This window comes from Protopterus annectens, chromosome 1.part0, assembly GCF_019279795.1.
Source record: "Protopterus annectens isolate FY-2018-M chromosome 1.part0, PAN1.0, whole genome shotgun sequence".
NCBI classification, from domain to species: domain Eukaryota; kingdom Metazoa; phylum Chordata; order Ceratodontiformes; family Protopteridae; genus Protopterus; species Protopterus annectens.
The window spans coordinates 467,663,101-467,683,306 of record NC_056725.1 but is presented as its reverse complement, the minus strand read 5'-3'; the positions used below and the strand labels follow the sequence as shown (position 1 = coordinate 467,683,306).

Below are 20,206 nucleotides of genomic sequence, written 5' to 3'. Positions count from 1 at the left end.
AGTCTTGGGTTCTGCGTCGGTTGCTGTCTCATCTTCCATGATGTCAGGTAGTCAGGGGTATAAAGCACGCAGCCAACGGCATTACATCAGTTTTTCTTGCCGTGTGGTGCCCGAAGCAGAAGCAGTTCACACGTGCCAGTTGGCTGACTCCTGAAATTTTTGCTTTCGAGTTTCAGAACCGAAACTTCATCTAAAGCTAAGTACCCCGTTAGGAAAACTTTTTCATGCTCTAAACCAATGTCAGTAAAAGTCAATAATTGTATTTCTTGTGGAAAGCAAATACCTCACAAAGATTTTAATTCATATTGTATTCCTTGCCTAGGCCCTGACCACGACGTACCTCGCTGTCGGTTTTGTGCCTTATTTAAGCAACAAACTATTCATTGTCTGTATATTTACGCTTCTAAATATTTTGGTACTCGGTTCAATTATCCAGATATGTCTTTGGTAAGTCATCCGACTACCGACATTCCGAAAAAACGCAAAGATAAAGACAGAAACAGGCCGCCTAGGTCCAAAGCTGCCGACGACACTTCTCCTAAGCCAGTCGCCAGTTCACCGGTACTCAGTGAGGTGCTTTCGCAGCCCCTGATACTGGCTACTTCAGATTCACAGACTTCTACTGAGACCCATTCAGACTCCGGTATGCCACGAGGTGCTTCAACTGTGGAATCTGCAGATGCCTCAACCTTGGATGGGTCCGGAGCCGCTGTGCAGGCACCGACTTCTGAGGGTGTATTCAGGCCTACTGACTTGCATATTAAACCGATGCCATCTTTTTCTTCAAGGCCTAAAACTCGAACCATGCCTAGAAAACGGACACCCAGACCACATGATCAGGCCTCTATGCCTAAAAAACAAATGATAAGAATGGCTGAAGACCTTATTACTTTAATCAGGGGAAGCCAACCTTCACCATCTAAGAGAACCAGGACTGAATTTGCTTATGATACTTCTAACCAGGATTCTGAAATTACTGTTTTCTCTGATGACCAGGATTTACCCTTATCTACCTATGAGGATTCTGATGCAGAGGACTCTATTCCCTCTGCCCCCCCCCCCCCCCCCAGAAGATTTCTGTTTTGGTGAAACCTTGCAAACTCTTAGGGAGCATTTTCGTTGGGAAAGCCAGGATTTCTCTGATTCTAAAAGGAGGCTTAGGGATTTCTTACTCCTGCCCCAGCACAGGCCTTTATCTATCCCTCCTGTACTAGACATTGTTGATGATGCCTTTTCGGAATCTAGTTTGGCCCCTGACTCTTTACCTCCTGCTCCCAGAAAACCTGATGGGTATTACAGGGTTCCTGACTCTCCCAAGTTCCTTTTTAAAAATCCTACTGCAGATCCTGAGACCATTTCACAGGGACCCAAGGGCATTGAGGCTACTACTGCCAAAAATCCTACCCCCTCTGATAGAGACTCCAGGGCGCTGGATAGATGGGTTAAGAAGGTATACACTTATGCAACCTTGGCCATTAGGGCCTTAAATTGCCAGTTTTGTATGTTAAAATATCAACAGCATGTTATTGGATCGCTTAAACAGAAAATTATGTTGATTCCTGATTGTGCTGAAAATAAGGATTTACAGGATTTAATGCATTCTGCTGAACAGGTTGGAAAACATACTTTGCAATGTGGTTTTGATTCACTAGTGGCATCTTGCAGGGCTGCTGTCACTGAGTCTGTACTTAGAAGACATGCTTGGCTTAAGGAGCAATCCTTGCCAGATCATGTTAAAGCTAAATTGCTGGATGCTTCCTTAAATCAGGACCGTCTTTTGGCAACAAAACAGAAGAAGTTCTTAAAAAGATGGAGGAAAAAGCTAAATCTATGCAAACTGTTAAAGATTTCCTACAAGTACAGCCTCCAAGATTTAGTAGGCATTGGCCCTCTAAGAATTGGTCCTTTCCTGCCTCTTCCAGGCCTTCTCAGTCCAAACCCAGAACCAGCAGAACACCCAGGCTTCAGTCCCAGGGTACGCACAGGACTAAGCAGTGGGGGGCTCCCACTTCCAAATCAGGGAGTAGTAAGACCCCCCCCCCCCATGGTAAATTGTCTTAATGACTTAACTTTAAAACTTCCAAGCACTTCTCAACTGACTGCTCCTTTAGGGGGAAAGATTGCTCTGCAGGCAAAACTCTGGGAACTCATTACCCAGGACAAATGGGTTTTAAATATAGTTTCCCAAGGATAGAGATTTCACTTTCACACATTACCAACCCCAAACAGTTGGCCAGATCTACCCCCAAATCAGTGGGCAGAGGCTCTAAATCAAGTACTCCCTCTTTTAAGCATAAAGGCTATTCAAACTGTACCAGAAGAGGAAAAGGGACAAGGTTTCTACTCAAGACTTTTCCTGGTACCCAGAAAACACAACTCATGGTGTCCTATCCTGGACCTTTTTATCTTAAACACCTTTTTGGTGATCCAAAATTCAAGATGTTAACTCTTCACCAGTTGCTTCCTAAGCTAGGCAAAGATGCCTGGTTGGCAATACTGGATTTAAAGGAAGCCTACCTGCACATCACAATCAGGGAATCTTGCAGAAGATACCTACACTTCAAAGCAGGCTAGATGCACTGTCAGTTCTCTGCACTGCCCTTTGGCTTATCTACTGCACCCAGGGTATTCACAAGTGGTCTAGCTCCGGTCATTGCATTTTGCAGGTAATATACCCATACCTGGACGATTGTCTAATTCAGGCAGAAAGCCAGGACTTACTTTTGAATCATCTGGCATTTGTACAAAAGGTGCTAACTTGTCTGGGGTACACCATAAACGAAAATAAATCACATCTGGTACTCTATCAGCAAATTATATTCCTGGGAGCAAGCTTGAACACAATATCCCAGATGGCTTTCCTCACACCAGAGAAATAAATTCATTTGACAACTTACTTCAAACTAGTGGCCACAAAAACCTTGCTATCTGCAAGGCAAATACTGCAAGCCTTGGGGTTCATGGCCTCCTGCATTCTACTAATTCCAGATGCAAGACTGCATGTGAGGAAACTATAATGGTATCGGAAAAGCCTATGGTGTCAACATTCTCAGGATCTGGAAGCAATGATTCCTATCATACCTTGCCTAGGGTTAGAATTCCTTTGGTGGGCAGAGGCCTGCCACCAGAACAAGGGGCTACCATTCACTCTACCCCCTGCCGCCCAAACCTTAACAGATGCATCAGACTATGCATGGGGGGGCTCACCTGGCAGGGAAGTGCATTCAAGGCAAATGGAACCCAAGTCAAATGTACCCGCATATCAATCAAAAAGAAATGTTAGCTGTACAGAATGCTCTGACAGCCTTCAAGGACCACATTCTTCCAGGACAATTAATGGTATAGGCAGACAACACCACTGCTATGTGCTACATAAACAAGCAGGGGGGGTACACATTCTTACCCCCTCTGCAGACTAGCCATGGCTCTGTGGAACACAGCCTTGAGCTTCCAAGTGCATCTACAGGTTCAGTTCTTGCCAGGAGAACTAAATACACTGGCAGATGAACCAAGCAGAAATCTCATTGACCCACATGAGAGGAAACTGGAACCAAAGACTTTCAACATGTTGATAAACAAATGGGGGAGCCCAAATATAGACCTGTTTGCCTCCCCCCAGAACTACTAATTGGACAAATTCTGCACAAGGACTCTCCAAAAACAAACTTGGAAAGCGAATGCTCTGTCCTTCAGCTGTAAAAATATATCAGTTTATGCATTTCCTCCTCTGTCTCTCCTCTCCAAAGTACTACTAAAGATCAAACAGGACAAACCAAGGATGATACTGATTGCACCAGACTGGCCATGCCAACACTGGTACCCCCTCTTGCGCACTGTATCACTGCCAGCCCCATGGTGCCTGCCTCAGACCCCTACTCTGCTGTCTCAGCAGAAGAGCCAGATTCTGCACCCCCAGCTTCAAACCCTGAACCTGGCAACCTGGCTAATTACCTAATCTCTCCTTTACCATCCCTCAGTAAGCAAGTGTTGGATGTTATTTTGAAGGTAAGGAGGCCTAGTACTAGAAAATCTTATGCTGAAAAATGGAAAGGATTCTGTGCCTGGAACCAAACTCAAGGGATGGCCACATCAGCGCCCAATTTACCTCAGATTCTTCAATACTTAACTGAGATGCTTCACAAGGGCCTTTCCTTTTCCTCCATCAAAATTCATGCCTCAGCCATTTCAGCTCATTACAACACAGAACCACCCCTCTTTTCTCACCCACTGCTTAAGCAGTTCCTCAGAGGGGCCAAAAACTTAAGACCACCCAGGAGAGCCCCAACTCCAGCCTGGGACCTTAACTTTGTATTGGAAAAAATCACTCTTCCTCCTTTTGAGCCAGCTGCAAGTGCAGAGTTAAAATTCCTTTCTTGGAAACCAGCTTTCCTTTTGGCAATCACTTCAGCAAGAAGGGTATCTGAATTACAGGCCCTTATGGCAGTGGAACCTTTCATCATCTTTCATGTGGACAGGGTGTCCCTCAGGACCAATCCCTCCTTCATGCCCAAAGTGGTGTCCAGTGTGGCTCTTAATCAATCCATTCATTTGCCAACCTTATTTTCTAATCCACAGAACAAAGGGGAATGGATACTGCACTCCTTAGATGTGCACAGACAACTTAGATTTTACTTGGACAGGACTAAACCTCAAAGGAAATCTGAACAACTGCTGGTGGCATTTGCTGCAGGGGCAGAGGGGAAGGCTATTTCAAAGCAAACCATTTCTAAATGGATAGGCCATTGCATTAATTTCTGCTGTAAGCACCATGGAAAACCTATCACACATGGGATTAGACCCCATTCAACCAGGGCTGCATCTACCTTACAGCCTTTCTCATAGGTGTCCTTACCAGAGACATCCTGGAAGCTGCTACCTGGAGTTCTGTACATACTTTCACCAAGCATTACCATTTGCCAATTTTCTCTAATTCCAGAGCTGGCTTTGCCACTGCAGTCTTGCAGGGCCTTATAGCTGGTCCTAGTGCTATCTAAATTCCTCCTCCCATCCTTAGCTTTGGGAATCTACCCAAATGTGATGACTGCAACAGTAAAACATGAAGAACATAGTACAGTTGTGTACACTTACCATAAATGTAGATGTTCGAGTGTATTCACTGTTGCAGTCTTGGTTACCCTCCCTCCAGCCCCCTGACTTCTTTTGGCTATACCTCTAGTCTCCTTTGCTATGCTTAAAAGCTTTTTGGTGTATTTGCCTTTTTTGTTGGAGGTATAACCTTATATATATTTATATATATATATATATATTTATATGTGTATATATATATATATATATATATATATATATATATTTCTATATATATATATTTATATGTGTATATATATATATATATATATATATATATTTATATATATAAAATTGCTTTCCATTAGGGGGGGCACCTGACATCTGGGGCAAGAAAAACTGATGTAATGGTGTCGGCTGCATGCTTTATACCCCTGACTACCTGACGTCATGGAAGATGAGACAGCAACCGATGCAGGACCCAAGACTTTGATAATCAAGCCGACTGAGGGCTACTGCAAGCAGATAACCCTAATGTGATGACTACAACAGTGAATACACTCAAACATCTACATTTATGGTAAGTGTACACAACTGTACTTTCTTTTTACGGCTTTACTACATGAGATGGTTTTCTGTAGTTTAGAGGAAAAAAATCTAATGCACTCCAAGGTATGAATACTCTGTCCTACACTAAATGCCTCAAGGCCCATCTGTGTACACAGTCTCCTGCAGGTTACTGAGAAATTATCTCTGCCTGGCATATAAGGCATCTTCAGATCCAGCTCTAATGGATCTTTTGCACATCTGCAAAATGAGCAGCACCAGAAACACTAGAGCCAAGGATCTGAACTTTGCCTGTGACATAAATAGAACATGTTGGAGAGACTGATATGTGTCTCACAGTATCCCCACGCTGTGGAATAGGCTCCCCATCCATGTGAAGCAAAGTTCATCCCTGACCCTATTCAAACAAAACCATGATCATTGAATGGGAAATTACAGATTCACCTCATGTTTGATCCCGAAGTCTCTGATGGGCAGAGGTTGATGTTAAGTAAATTAATCCCCAACTAGCATACCCCTCCTCATAACCCTTTGCTACTTCCTTACTAACATCACTCACCATAGAGTCATCCAAGGTAGTCTGGGACAAAACTAGGTTGGGTTGCATGTCTAAGCTTATAAAGACCCCAGTGGTCATTAGCATACTATAAATATATGAACCATAAAAGAATTGTGAAACATCAATCCCTCTAGATGTGGTTTAGACATGTGAACTGTGGCTCTTCAAGAAGACATGGATATAAAGCACTGGAAGGTTGTAGACTGTGTTAAACTAGTGGGAAAACTTTAAATCATAAACCTGTTTTATGTCATTAATGGGGTCTATATTATAACATCGAAGTTTTTAAACATTGAATGTTATAATATTGAACCCATAATGTCAAACGCTGAAAACAGCGAAGGTGCAGGACACCGAATTCTTTCCCAGGGAAAGAATTCGGTGGGCCGTTGCTGTGGCTTCGATATGTTGGAACGTTAGGGGTCGGGTTCAGGTAAGTGTGCGATTGTGTGTAGGTTAGGGGGTGGGTTAGGGTTAGGGAGCGGGTCAGGTAAGTGTGCAGTTGTGTGGACGTTAGGGTTAGGGGCGGGTTAGGGCACGGGTCAGGTAAGTGTGCAATTGTGTGTAGGTTAGGGGGCGGGTTAGGTGAGTTAGGGTTAGGGTGCGGGTCAGGTAAGTGTGCGGTTGTGTGTAGGTTAGGGTTAGGAGGCAGGTTAGGTGAGTTAAGGTTAGGGCGCGGGTGAGTGTGCGATAGTGACGGACCTTAGGGTTAGGGTTGGGTTAAGGTAAGTGGATAGCTAGTAGTGTATGTAAAGTTTAGTTTAGGTTTAGTGTAGGAATTTAAGTGTATGTGTGTGGATTGCTGTTTTTTTGTGTGTGTTTGTGTTGTGTGTATGATTCTTGGAATAGTGGTTTTTTTTTTTCCCTGGGAAAAAATTCGTTATTCTGACCGATGTTTTCATATTTCGGTGTTTGGGGTTCGATATTATAACATTCAATATTTAAAAACTTCGATGTTATAATATAGACCCCCATTAATGTTTAGAAGGCTACTGAATGGATTAAACAAGTGACTGTAAGCAAATTACATTATATTTTCTTGTGAGTATAAAATTGTCCTGTATTGTATGCAGTTAGATATATTTTAAATGCTAGATGGGTATTATTTTAGCAGTGATTGTTGAATATGCTAGAGACATTAAGGCAAAAACGTACTCTTTCTTAGTTGTAGTGCATTCAGACTTTATACAGTAAAAAGATTAAGTCTGTAAAGAAGCAAGCTAAAGATTTTAAAATGTTGTGATATTTGGCTGCTGTCGGATATAAATGTGTATTCATCCTATTCTGTATAAAATTATAAGATGATAATAACTTCACCAATTTTTACTGAGGTGTTGTCCAGGCTGATGTTTTAATTTAAGCTGTAGATATATTGTAACTAAAATACTTATAAACAACAAGTTAAAAGATACATTTGGTGTACAAAGAAAAGAAACAAGTAAGCCCAGGGATATAATTGGAGTTAGTGTAACACAAGAATGCTTTTCCCTAGCAGAAACTTGGATTACAAAACAAAGGCTCATTCTGAACCCAAGTAAAACAAAGCTAGTACTCTTTAGCTCCCACAGAGCCACACCTCCCACTGATTCTGTCTTCATCTCCTCCTTTAACAAGACCACAATCACCCCCACAAATCAAACCAAACTCTTAGGAGCTGAAATAAATAATCACCTTAGATTCGAACTACATATTCTATAACCATAAAAAAAGTACGTAAAAAACCTGGCCTACTGTATCGCAATAAATAATTCCTCACTGACCACTCCAAAACTACAACAGCAAGGACTTTACCTACTATTCACCCTACTTTATGCCTCCCCCATGCTTACAAATCTCTGCAAATCCGACCTAAACAAACTTGATAGTTGTTAAAATAAGATAGCCAAATTTGCTACAACCTCTCCCATCAGAACACATCACTGTGAATGCCTAAAAAAACTCAATTGGCTAGAACTACCATTACTACTTCAACTGAATCAACTATCACTAACCCACAAAATAATATATAACTCTGAAAACACCCCAGCCCTACAAAATCTTTTGCAACCCTATACAACCGCCAGACCCTTGAGGTCTAGCACACAAAACCTCCTCAAAGTAACCAAATATAACAATGAAGCTGGTAAGTCTGTCTACAGCCACTGTATAGCAAAAACCTGAAACTCCCTTCCTTCCCACAAATCCCCATCACAGTTCACGAAACTTGTTAAAACTCACTTTTTGAATAATCGACTTTGCTCCTGTATCCCCCCCTGGCTAATGTCTCATCAAAACACTTCACCTAACTTAAGTAACTCTGCTAAGCCAACCAATCATAGTACTGTACCCACTTAGGGACTGTTAATCTACTGCTCATCCCATCTCTCCAGGAGTTAGGGAAAACTACCCCAGCAATGTTGTGCTTTCCATAAACAACTAAAACCAGGAGAAGACGTATTGTAAATCTATTTGTTATCCTTCTCAACTAAAACCAGGCAAAGACATATAGTAAATCAATTTGTTATCCTTCTTAACTATAGCGAGCATCATCTGCTCTCTTGGAGCCTTATTCTATGTCTCTCTGCTTTTACTCTGATAGTAAATCTATCACAGGAATCCTAAACTTAGGAATATTTTCTAAAATTTAATATTATATTGTAGAGAACAAATGTATCCTATCTGTTAGTTAACATGTATGTCAAAGTCTCTTCTGTGGAAATTGTATGTCAAAAGTTTGTCTTTAAAAAAACTATGTTTTGTAAAAAATTGTTCTCTTGGAGCTTTTCTCCCTGGGCCTCCACTGAAAATGGACTTGTAACCCAGTTGGACTCTCCCGGTCAACAAGTGTAAAATAAAAAACTAAATAAATAAATAAACAATAGGAAATTATAAAAATGAACAATGCTAGATCTGATGTTGCCTTATCTGTCTGACTCAACAGTTGGTTGCCGGATATGAACAGATCTGTCCTCGGCTTCTTTTTCAGCTTTTGGATCCAGGACTTGGGTTCCTCCCCTACCTACAATGCCCTGCTTCGTCCTGAAATGTCTAAGATCTTGCTACCTGAAGAGAACAGATGTTATCTGCGAGGGCTCAGCCCTCTAATAGTTAAGTTATAATTTTCTAAATTTTGGGCAATATTTATCCTACTATTTTCTTCTTTTTCTACTGTTTATTCACTTTTGGGACATATGTCTTCTCCTTCTCCCCTACTTTAAAAATGTATTTAAACTAGTGCTAGTAGTAGTGTTAAACTCTGTTTCTCAGCATAATTTATTTACATAGGTAATAGTAGTCTTATTTTTCTCTCTCTCTTCTGCCTGGTATTATTGCCTTTCTATTTGCATAGCTGGTTGCTATTGTGTGTGTGTGTGTGTGTGTGTGTGTGTGTGTGTGTGTGTGTGTGTGTGTGTGTGTGTGTGTCTACTCTTTTTCTGCAATTCTGTCAAAGAAGGCCACTGAATTTAAAAAGTGTAGTTTCTGTGGGTTTAAGATTCCCCTGCAAGATCCACATGAGCAGTGCATCTGTTTTTTAGAAGAGCTGGCCAATTTAATGTGGAATGTGAGTTCTGTACTTCCTTTAGAAACAGGCTCTAGTCGATCGTAAAAATAAATTAATTCTGAAGGGTCTTCTCCCAACCCAAGAGGGAAAATCAACCCCTTGCTTCTTCCTCATCTACTTATTTTTCCTCCAAATCACCAGGCAATGTGAAGAAGGATAGTCAAAGAGAAAAAATGGAGAAAGAAAAGGAAAAACAAAAGAAAGACCTAGGTCAGATCTGGGGACCATTTTCTATCAGTTAGCTGTGGAGCCTAAGGCTCCAAGACTACTAGATCTGACTCCCTCGTTAAGACCACCAGTAGCAACAGGTCTGGTCTCCACCTTCTCTGAGCCATTTTTCTCAGGTGCCATCATATCCTAGGCTGCACTCCTGGATTCTTCAACAGTGATCATGGAGACCACCTCCAGTGGCTTCTTCCCTCAGGTTCTTTCAGTTCATGACAAGTTTATCAGAAACCAACAGGATCATGAGGAACTTCCTTTGAACATAGACCCAAATGGGAGTTCTCAAAACTCCTCTTCCAGGGTTGCCAGGACTGCCCCAGCCAGGTCCATTTTAATCTCTCCTTGGCTGGTCCAACCTTCAGTGCAGGGTTCACTGGTACCAAGTGGAATCTGAGGGCCCTTTTGGCATCAATTACAACTCCTTCCCTTACCCTCTTGATTCTTCTGTGAAGGATGTTATGGCGAGTGGGTCAGGGATGACACTTGGGGGTTGAGTTCAATGCAGATGTTTAAGGAGCCATCTGTTCCCCACGTGACCTTGGCCTTAGTTAGCTCAGCCCCGATGTCAGCTTCAGAGCTGAGTCTAGTAGGAGTAAAGAATGTTCATTCCTTAGGATTTATAGGTCCCATGAGACCCTCCTCAGCTCCGATCTCGACATAGGCATTCAAGGCTTTTGAAAGGGTACTCTCTGGGTCCAGAGAGGAGGTTTCACACACTGGCTCATCTCTGTCTTGACTATCATTGGACCCTGATGTTTCAACCCATCATCCTATCCATCAGGGACAGCAAGCTTCATTCAGCCTCAAGTTTCCTCACTTGTGGAGAACCCAACCTGATTCCGAGATATCCCTGGTGCACCCCACAGAGGAATGTCACAGGAAACCCACATGTAAAAGGAGGAACGTCAACTTCTCACAGGACTCGCTCACAGAAGATACTGACTTTGATGAGGGGAAGGGTCCCCCTGAGGATATTCCCTTCAGAGAAATCCTGGAATTGATAAAGCAAAAGGAGGACTTTATTAACAGTTAGGATAAAAAGAGATGAAATAAAAATGGCGATGTATAACCAGTCTACAGTAAAGTCCCAAGGAATAGATGGTATTCCTGTGGAAATTTGGAAGCTAAGAAGAAAGAACATGATGAAGATATAGAAGGTTTTGTTCAACAATATTTTAAAAAGAAGTAAGCACCAGCATCTTGGAAAAAAGCGGTGGTGGCTGAAATACATAAAGATGGTAAAAATCCCTCAGATCCAGCTTCATATAGGCCAATTTTGATTCTAAACCCTGGTTACAAACTGTTATGTCTGATGGATAAAAGAATGGCAAAGGTGTGGCCAAAATTAATAGACATGGATCAATGTGGTTTTGTGGAAGGGAGGCAAACATTTGGCAATGACCCCTAACCGGGAAAAGCTGAAAGAAGAAGAAGAAGAATAGATTAATGATGATCCAATGGGAAGCAGAATGTAAGAAAATATCACTGTTGTTGGTAGGTCTTGATCCAGTGAACGTATTCAATAGAGTTAGCTGGGATTTTGTGAGTAGGGCAATGGAAGCGTTGACATTCGCTAACACAATAATAAGGTTAATTAGGATGATATATGAGGGATCTGAGGTGAAAATTAAAGTGGGGGAGTTCCTCTCTGATAAGTTCTGTTTGAACAGAGGATACAGGCAGGGATGTATTCTTTCCCTTTTTTTATTTGCGTTATATTCAGAACCATAGGCAATGAAAATAAGGGACTCAGAAATTCAAGGATATAATTGGTGTGGTAATCATGAAAAGTTGGCAGATTATATTATTTTGTATTTGATAAAACCAGAAAAGGGCATCTCAGTGTTGTGGAACATTCTGAGACACTTTCAAGTCTTTCTGGGAAACAAATTTATGAAGATAAGCAAAGGCATTAGCTGTAAACTATTTACCCACATACAATTTGGTTTTGCAATACCCGTATTTATGGGGACATGATAAAACAAAGTACTTAGGAGTATGGGTTAAAAAGAATTATGTTATGGCAGCTAAGGATATGTGGAAAGAGACTAAACAAAAGATAATACAAAAACTGAGAAACACAAAGCTCTGTTATAGTGATATGTATAGTAAGATTCAAGCAGTGAAAATGTTTTTAGTCCTTTAGTTTTATACACAGGTAAGGCATGTTGATATCAACCAGAGTAGAAATTGTGGATAATAATTAATAAAGAGATGTAATGTGATCCCATCTCACCTACATTCATAACTGATGGGCTCGGAGCCGAGAATCGGCTCCGACTCGGCCGATACACTAGCATGAAGTCTCTCATTGGCTGTGCCAACCCCCTTATCCCAAGATGCACCACACCCAAACCCCCAGATCTCGTTTGCCGCTCCTAGAGTAATGACGTGGTCTCGACTTGGCTGTGGCTAAGTACTCTTCTTTTTTGGCCTTTTGGTCGCTTTTTGTCAGTTAGCTTTAGAATTTATACTCAAACAGCTATTTTAATAGCTGTCTGGTTGTTAGTTCATTTGTGATTGACTGTGTTTGTCCTTTTGAATTGTTGTGGTAATCCCTTCTGTTTGGCGGGCTAGTCCCATTTGAGTTAGAGGGCCTTTGCCCTATCTCTTAAAGCGTTTAAGTTAGAGCTCTTCCCCCCCCTTCCCTCCTTGTGTGTTTTGAGTGTGTTACAGTAGGTATGTCTGGTAAAGAAAAGGAACATAAGCCATCGGGCTTTAAAAAATGTTCGAAATGCAATTGTAAGATGTCATTGACAGATGGCCATGCCATCTGTGTTTATTGTTTAGGGGATAAACACTTGCAAGAGTCTTGCAGTGTTTGCCATGCTTTCTCCTCTCGTGTACTTCACGAGAGGAAAAATAAGCTTATCCTGAAGGGTCTCATCAAACCAGCCTTCGAGGAAGCTTTGGCTTCTTCTCTCTCTTCGAAATCGAGGCAAAAGAAGTCTTCGGTTCCGACAAGTCCATCGGTGCCGCCTGCAAAAAGGGCTAAATCTGTGTCCCCTTCCTCGGCTCCGCTGGCCTCGGAGCCGAAGGATAGAGGATCTAAAGCTGGGTCTCCCTCCTCGGCTCGACTGTTTTTGGAGTCTCGGGATGAGAGAGCAGGTACTCTGTCCCCTTCCTCGGCGAAACTGATTTCGGAGCCGCAGGATAGAGGGTCTAAATCGGGGTCTCCTTCGTCGGCTCTATTGGTCTCGGAGCTGCTGGAGAGTGTTTCTGCTCTGGGGTCGGTTTCGTCAGCTCCTGAACCGTCGGCGCTGAAAGGGGTTTCGGTTCTGCTCGAGTCTGCTTCGGCCCCGATCCTTTTGGAGCTGATTCAGAGCTGGCCTCCTAGCCTTGTTTCGGAGCCGATAGGAAAAGTCTCTTGGCTCCTTTCTGTTTCCTCCAGGTCCTCCAGGCTTTCAGACTCTGATGTAGATAGGGTCCAGAGGCTCCTCCAGTCACCTGTCTTATCCAAATTATTTTCGGCTCTGGCCCAGTCGGCCCTGGAGCCAGCCCCTTCGATACCGTTTCTTCCTCCTCTGACAACCTTGGTGTCGTCGGAGTCGGAGTTCGTAGAGTCGGGTGAAGTCCTTGAGTCGGTCCCGAGACCCACTGCTAGTCTGTCAGCACAGTCTTCAGCTCCAACCCTTTCTGTGCCTTCTAGAGGTTTTGGTTCTCAGGTGTCCTCAGCCGGGCCCGAGGGGGATTCGTCAGGGCTTCTGGTTTCGGCCCCGAGTCTCCCTCTTGGCGCCTCGGCTAGGGGAACTCCAACACCGGTCATCGTCTCTGGGACGGGCCTCTCCTCAGATTCTGGTGGGCCCGCCTTTGAGGCTATGAGGAGTGCGCTGGCCAAGTCTCTAGTGACTTCACCTGAATCTGCAACTCCTTCCCTAGACACGGTGGCTAGAGCTCTGGTGCCCCCCTGTCTTCGGACAGCGCGGCTCCTAGGCCTGAGGATTCCTCCTTGTGTGGTCCCCTTTTTTCAGAGGAGCCTCCAGAGTTCATGCCTGAGGAGCTCCCCGGGAAAAAATTGTGCAAGAGGAAGCACATAGACTCCCCAGATGAGTCTGTCACCTCGGACACCGACCTCGATGATGCGGAGGGGTCCCCTAAGTCATCTTCTGACAATGTCTCATTTTCCAATATCCTGGAGATCTTGAGACAGAGGGGCGACTGGCCATCCAAAACCCCTTCCGTGGAGGAGTCGGTCTTCCTCAAGGCCTTCTGAGCCCAACCCTCCACCTTCTGGGTGTCTCCATCCTTCGATGAGTTACTGGACCTTATTTGTCGAAGGGTGTGGGAACACCCTGATTCTGTGGAGCCAGTTCCTTCTCGCCCCAACAAGTTTTTATCCGCACCCCCTGGCAAGGAGTTTCTAACCAAGGGAGTTCTGGTTGATGCTATAGTGGTGGCATCTGCCACCCAGCAAGATGTGGCAGAGGCATCTACTTCTATCCATCCTCCTAACAAGGAGTCCAGGAGCATGGATAGGTACGGGAAGCGTACACTGATGTCAGCAACCCTTACCCTGCAGTTGCTGAATTATTTATGTCATTTTACGAGGCTCCAAAGGGATCTCATTAATGAGTTGGGAGATACCCTGTCGGATAACGTGCCTGAGGCATTGACGCAGTCTGTCAGCGCCCAGCTGTCTACCCTTTCGTCCATTGTTAACTCGTCCATGAGGCTCATATCGTATGCGGCTGAAGGGGGTGGGTAGGGCAGTGAGTTCAGGCGTAGCCCTTAGGAGGCAAGCCTGGATGCACTTGTGTCACTTTGCGGAGGCGTTCAAGTCTTCCTTCACTGACGCTCCATTCGATGGGTCCTCTCTCTTTGGACCCAAGGTGAAAGACACACTCACTAGATGTGAGCAGGAGGGCAAGACTTTGTCTGCCGTTGGGGCCCATTTTTCACTTCCCTCGAGACCTTATCCCAAGGCTCAGAGGGGAGGAAAGATGTGGTTTCAGAAAGTCCCAAAAGTCTTTCCCTGCCCATCGGAGTGACCCCCCCCCCGAGGCAGGGGGGGGGGTTATTCTGGAAGATGTCGCCCCAGAGGCGGCAGAGGCCCCTGCAACTCAGGAGACCGCAAATCCTTTCGTGGTTCCTCCTTCTAGTGTCCCTGAGGGACTGCCCAACTGTGGGTCTCCGGAGCCAGTCGGGGGTTGATTCTCGATGCATCCAAGAGCCTGGGGTTCCATCACTCAGGATCAGTGGGTGCTTCGTATCATCGCCGGAGGTTACACCATTCTCTTTATTCATCCCCCTCCACCGTCAAGGAAAATCCCGGACGTGCCACCCAGTCAACGGGATCAAGCAGCCATAGAGGTCGCAAAGCTGCTCGGAAAGGGAGTCACCCAGCCAGTTCCTGCAGACCAGACCGGATTAAGAACTTATTCAAAGTTATTTTTGGTGCCGAAAAGAACAGGGGACTTGAGACCCATTCTGGACCTCAGCCACCTAAACCGCTTCGTAAAGAAGTCCAAGTTCCGGATGGTCACGTTGCAATCCATTTTCCCATTGCTGGAAAAAGGAGTATGGATGTGCTCCATTGATCTCAAGGACGCCTATTATCACATAAAGATAAACCGGGCGTCCAGGATACAATTACGCTTCCGCCTAGGAGCCAGCCACTTCCAGTTCCGAGCCCTGCCCTTTGGTCTCACCACAGCCCCCAGGGTGTTTACCAAATGTCTGGCAGTGGTGACGGCTCACCTGAGATGTCTGGGATTCCAGGTGTTTCCATATCTAGACGACTGGCTCCTCACCACCCCCACCAGGCATCTTCTTATTCAAGCCGTGAGTGCTACCATCGAATTGGGTCATCTATTAGGAATTACATTCAACTGGGAAAAGTCTGTATTGCTGCCATCACAGCGTGTTGCCTTTATAGGTGCAGAGCTAGACTCTGTCGAGATGCGAGCATTCCTTCCAACAGAGAGGATAAAGATACTACAGGACCAAGTCCTAGCCTTACTACCCCGAAGCAAAGCCCCAGCCAGGATGGTCCTTCAGCTTTTGGGGTCGATGGTGGCCGCCATTCTTCTGGTTCCTCTGGCAAGATTGCACATGCAAATTCTCCAATGGCTCCTGTCGACCCAGTGGTCGTACCAAGATCTGCCCTTGTCCTACCCGATTCTCATTACGGAAACCTGTCGGCGGGATCTTCGTTGGTGGCTCCTCTCCTCCAACCTGAACCAGGGGCGACTCTTCTGCCCCCCCTCCCCCATTGCCACAGTGACCACGGACGGCTCCCAGATAGGGTAGGGGGGTCATTATCTGGACAGGACGGTTCGAGGCACGTGGCAGGATCACAAAACCCACTTACATATCAATGTCCTGGAGATGAGGGCAGTGCTTCTAGCATTGCAGGCACTTCACAGCTCTCTTCCCAAGGGTACCATTGCAATCTTCTCAGAAAATATGGCGGTAGTATGGCACCTGAACAAGCAGGGAGGAACCAGGTCTTATCCTCTTTGCAGAGAAGCCATGATAGTTTGGAAATGGGCGATCACTTCCCAGAGATTTCTAGTGGCAACGCACATTCCGGGGAAGTTTAATGTGATAGCAGACAGGCTGAGCAGAGTTATTGTGATGCCTCACGAGTGGTCTCTGAATGACCGAGTAGCGGCTCGGATCTTCTCCAAGTGGGGGTTTCCCTGTTACGACATTTTCGCCAGCCCCTGGAATGCGAAGTGCAGCAATTTCTTCTCCCTGATTCCCCCCCTCCAGGGGGAGTCACCCAGGGATGCTCTAGTCCACAATTGGCCCTCCGGTCTGCTCTACACCTTCCCTCCGGTCCCACTTCTGCCAAAGGTGATTCAGAAGGCGATCTGCTTGGGAAGCAACATGATTTTGATCGCACCACACTGGCCCCACCAAGTTTGGTTTCCTTTCCTTCAGAAGTATGCAGTGAAGGATCCTTGGATTCTGGACCCAGTTCCAGACCTCCTGACTCTTCAGTCAGGTCAGGCCCATCCATCACTGCGAACTCTCAAGCTAACTGCTTGGCTGCTCCACTTCCGACCTTAGTCAGACAGCATATCCTCTCGCCTGAGGTGGTCCGGATTCTGTCCACTAAGGAGATATATTCTAATAAATGGAAAAGGTTTGCCATTTGGGCCCAGCAGCACAACCTTGACCCTCTGACAGCCCCGGTGTCCGCAGTATTAGATTTTTTGGCAACTCTTTTTAGACAGGGTTCTGCTGTCGCCACGCTTAAAGTCCAATTGGCAGCGATTTCTAATTATCATGTTGCCTTTGAGCCTTCACTCATGAGTCATAAGTTGTGTAAGGCCTTTCTTAAGGGAGCTTGGTTGCTTCGCCCCCCGGTGTCGCAACCAGTTTTGCCATGGGATTTGAATGTAGTTTTAGGAGCCGTGACGTCTCATCCCTTCAAGCCGGCAGCCACTTGTGAGCAAAAGTTCTTATCTTGGAAGACTGCCTTCTTGGTAGCTATTACTTCAGCCAGAAGTGTTTCGGAGCTTCAAGCCCTCTCTGTTAAGCCCCCTTATCTGATCTTTCACAAGGATAGAGTATCTCTAAGACTAAACCCGTCATTTCTTCCAAAGGTTTCTTCTGCTCTTTGTCTGCAGCAGTCTATAGAGCTACCAGTTTTCTTTCCAAAATTTTCCAACAAGACAGAATACAGACTTCATCAGTTGGATATGCATAGACAACTGAGGTTTTACTTGGATAGGACACAGCAGCAGAGGAAATCAGACCAGTTGTTTGTGGCCTTTGCAGATAACAGGATTGGCAAAGCAGTAACTAAGACCACTATTACTAGGTGAATTAGGGATTGTGTTTTATTTATTTATGCATCAACAGGAAGGGACCTTCCATTTCCAGTTAGAGCGCATTCTACTAGGGCTATGGCAGCTTCAGTGGCCTTCCACGCCAGACTGTCGGTGGATGAGATATGTGCAGCGGCCACTTGGGTTTCTCCACATACTTTTATTTCTCATTACAAACTGGACGTGGCCTCTAGAGGTCGGGCGTCCTTTGGTTCCACAGTGCTCAGGAGTGTTTTCCAGTGAGCCTCCCAGGATCTAGGTGCTAGGGACGCTGTCCCATCAGTTATGAATGTAGGTGAGATAGGATTACATTACATCTTTTAGTTATGTACTTACTATAACGATAGATGTATGTGATCCAGCTCGCCTACATTCTTACGTACCCGCCCTCCTTCCGCCTACCTGTTGGATCTGGAGGAAACTCTATTGTACAGTTGGAGTGGCTCATGTGAGTGAGTTGTTGTGGGGCAAACAAGATCTGGGGGTTTGGGCGTGGTGCATCCTTAGAGAAGGGGGTTGGCCCAGCCAATGTGAGACTTTGTGCTAGTGTATCGGCCGAGTCGGAGCCGATTCTCGGCTCAGAGCCCATCAGTTATGAATGTAGGTGAGATGGATCACATACATCTATCGTTAGGGTAAGTACATAACTAAAAGTTTATGAATTTTATCTGGGAGGGGAAGAGGGCAAGAGTCAAGTGGGATAAGGTGATCCTTCCCATAGAACAAGATTGTTTGGGATTACCTGATTTGCAAGTGTATTTCAGAGCTACACAATTAAGGCTCTTATACATAGCACAAGCAGAAAGCTATAATTCAAAGTGGAAAGGGATGGTGATGAAAAGGGGGAAGTTCAAGAAACAAGGAGAGCCTGTGATTTTGCATGTAGATTCTTAAGGAGATAACATAACTATACAGAACATTACATTCATAAAGTAGCAGAAAGTATTCTATGAACTAAGCCAACACAGGAATGGAGACGGGAGATTTTCCTGATAGGGATGACTGCAATTAGGGATACAGAGAATATGCAAGATGGGGCTGGAATTTACTGGAGAAAACTGGCAAAGGAACCAAGGTATTGCAGGGCAAATAATTAGAGAAGGAAAGGCAATAGAATGGGGAGAGGCTAAACATTCATCCAAAAATCATCTGGACTGCAGGCTAGAGATTGTCTTTCTGTCAAGGATTAATATCAGAGTTTAGGCAAATAGAAAGGAATGGGGGGATCCTAACTGAAAGACAAGCATTGGTAGAGTTTCTAGTATAATCTAGAACAGAATATGCTTTAAAAAAGGGATAATTAGTAGGGCATATACAATATTGCATGGTAACTATAGGAATCAATAAGAGGAGGTTAGAAATGATTGGGAAGAGAGATTGGATAAGCAATTTCACAAACAAACAATGGGGGATATATGTATTACTCCCAAATATGCAACAGATTCTAGAAAATTTAGGATTTTTGCTTTTGTATAGATATTTTTATACCCCATGCAGACTCCAAAGAATTTTCCTCAGGTAAATTGCAAATATTGGAGGTGTGATGGAGAAGAAAGAGGTAATTGGGAACATACTTTTGGGTAGTGTAATGAGTCAACAAACTAAAAATTCCCTGCAGACTACTTTGTCAGAAATCATGGGTGATCAAATTGGTGTAACAAAGGAAATTAGTTTTTTGAGCTGAGATATAGAAACAGAATTTCCTAGACATAGTAAGGCATTGCTGAGTTTAATTCTGGTGATTGCCAAAAAATAAAAAAAAAAATAGAAAATGGTAATCAAAGTCTAAACCAACTGTTCTAGAAGGAGTGGGTATAGTAACAGAGATAAAATAACTGGAAATGGGATCTTTAGAAAAGGGTAAGAACAAATTACATAGAAAAAAATGGAAATTATGGGAACAATACATGCAGAATAATGTTTTGGAGGAGGAGGAATGAGGTTTAAGGGAAAGCAGAAATCAAATGAGATATGTAATGTTTGAATAACAATGACTGTATAGTTGATTATTTATGATATCTAATGTTTGCAACTGAAATAACACAATATGGGTTATTTTTATTTCAATAAATGCATGATTGTCTATGTCATAAGTGAGAATTCAATAAAGATGTCTCTTGTTAAAAAAAAAAAAGCAAAGGGGACTGGTCATCTGAAGCTCCATTCCAAGATGAATTAGTATTCCTTGAGGCATTTGGGACTGGCTTACCTACTGCATGGGTGGTCCCACCCCCTGATGAGTTTATCAACCTGGTCTCTCAGCAGACCTGAAAGGAACACAATGTGGTGGAGCCAATTCCTGGGAACCAGACAAAACTGAGTGTCCTCTTAAAATATTTCTCACCAGAGCAAGGGTCATCCAGTTGGTGCTATGGTAGTGGCAGCTACAACAAATAAGGAGCTTTCTGAATAGAGCACTTTTGTCTATCCCCCTAACAGAGAGTATTGGGCATTGGACAAGTATGGAAAGTGGACATATGCTTCAGCAATGTTTGCTCTTTCTACTCTAAA

The 20,206-nt window shown here is 44.1% G+C and overlaps 1 protein-coding gene across 2 annotated transcripts in view; it reads left to right on the top strand.

Moving 5' to 3' along the window:
- Positions 1-20,206, top strand: part of LOC122792944 (RIB43A-like with coiled-coils protein 2) — a 582,834-nt gene that overhangs the window by 104,450 nt on the left and 458,178 nt on the right. The window lies entirely within an intron of this gene.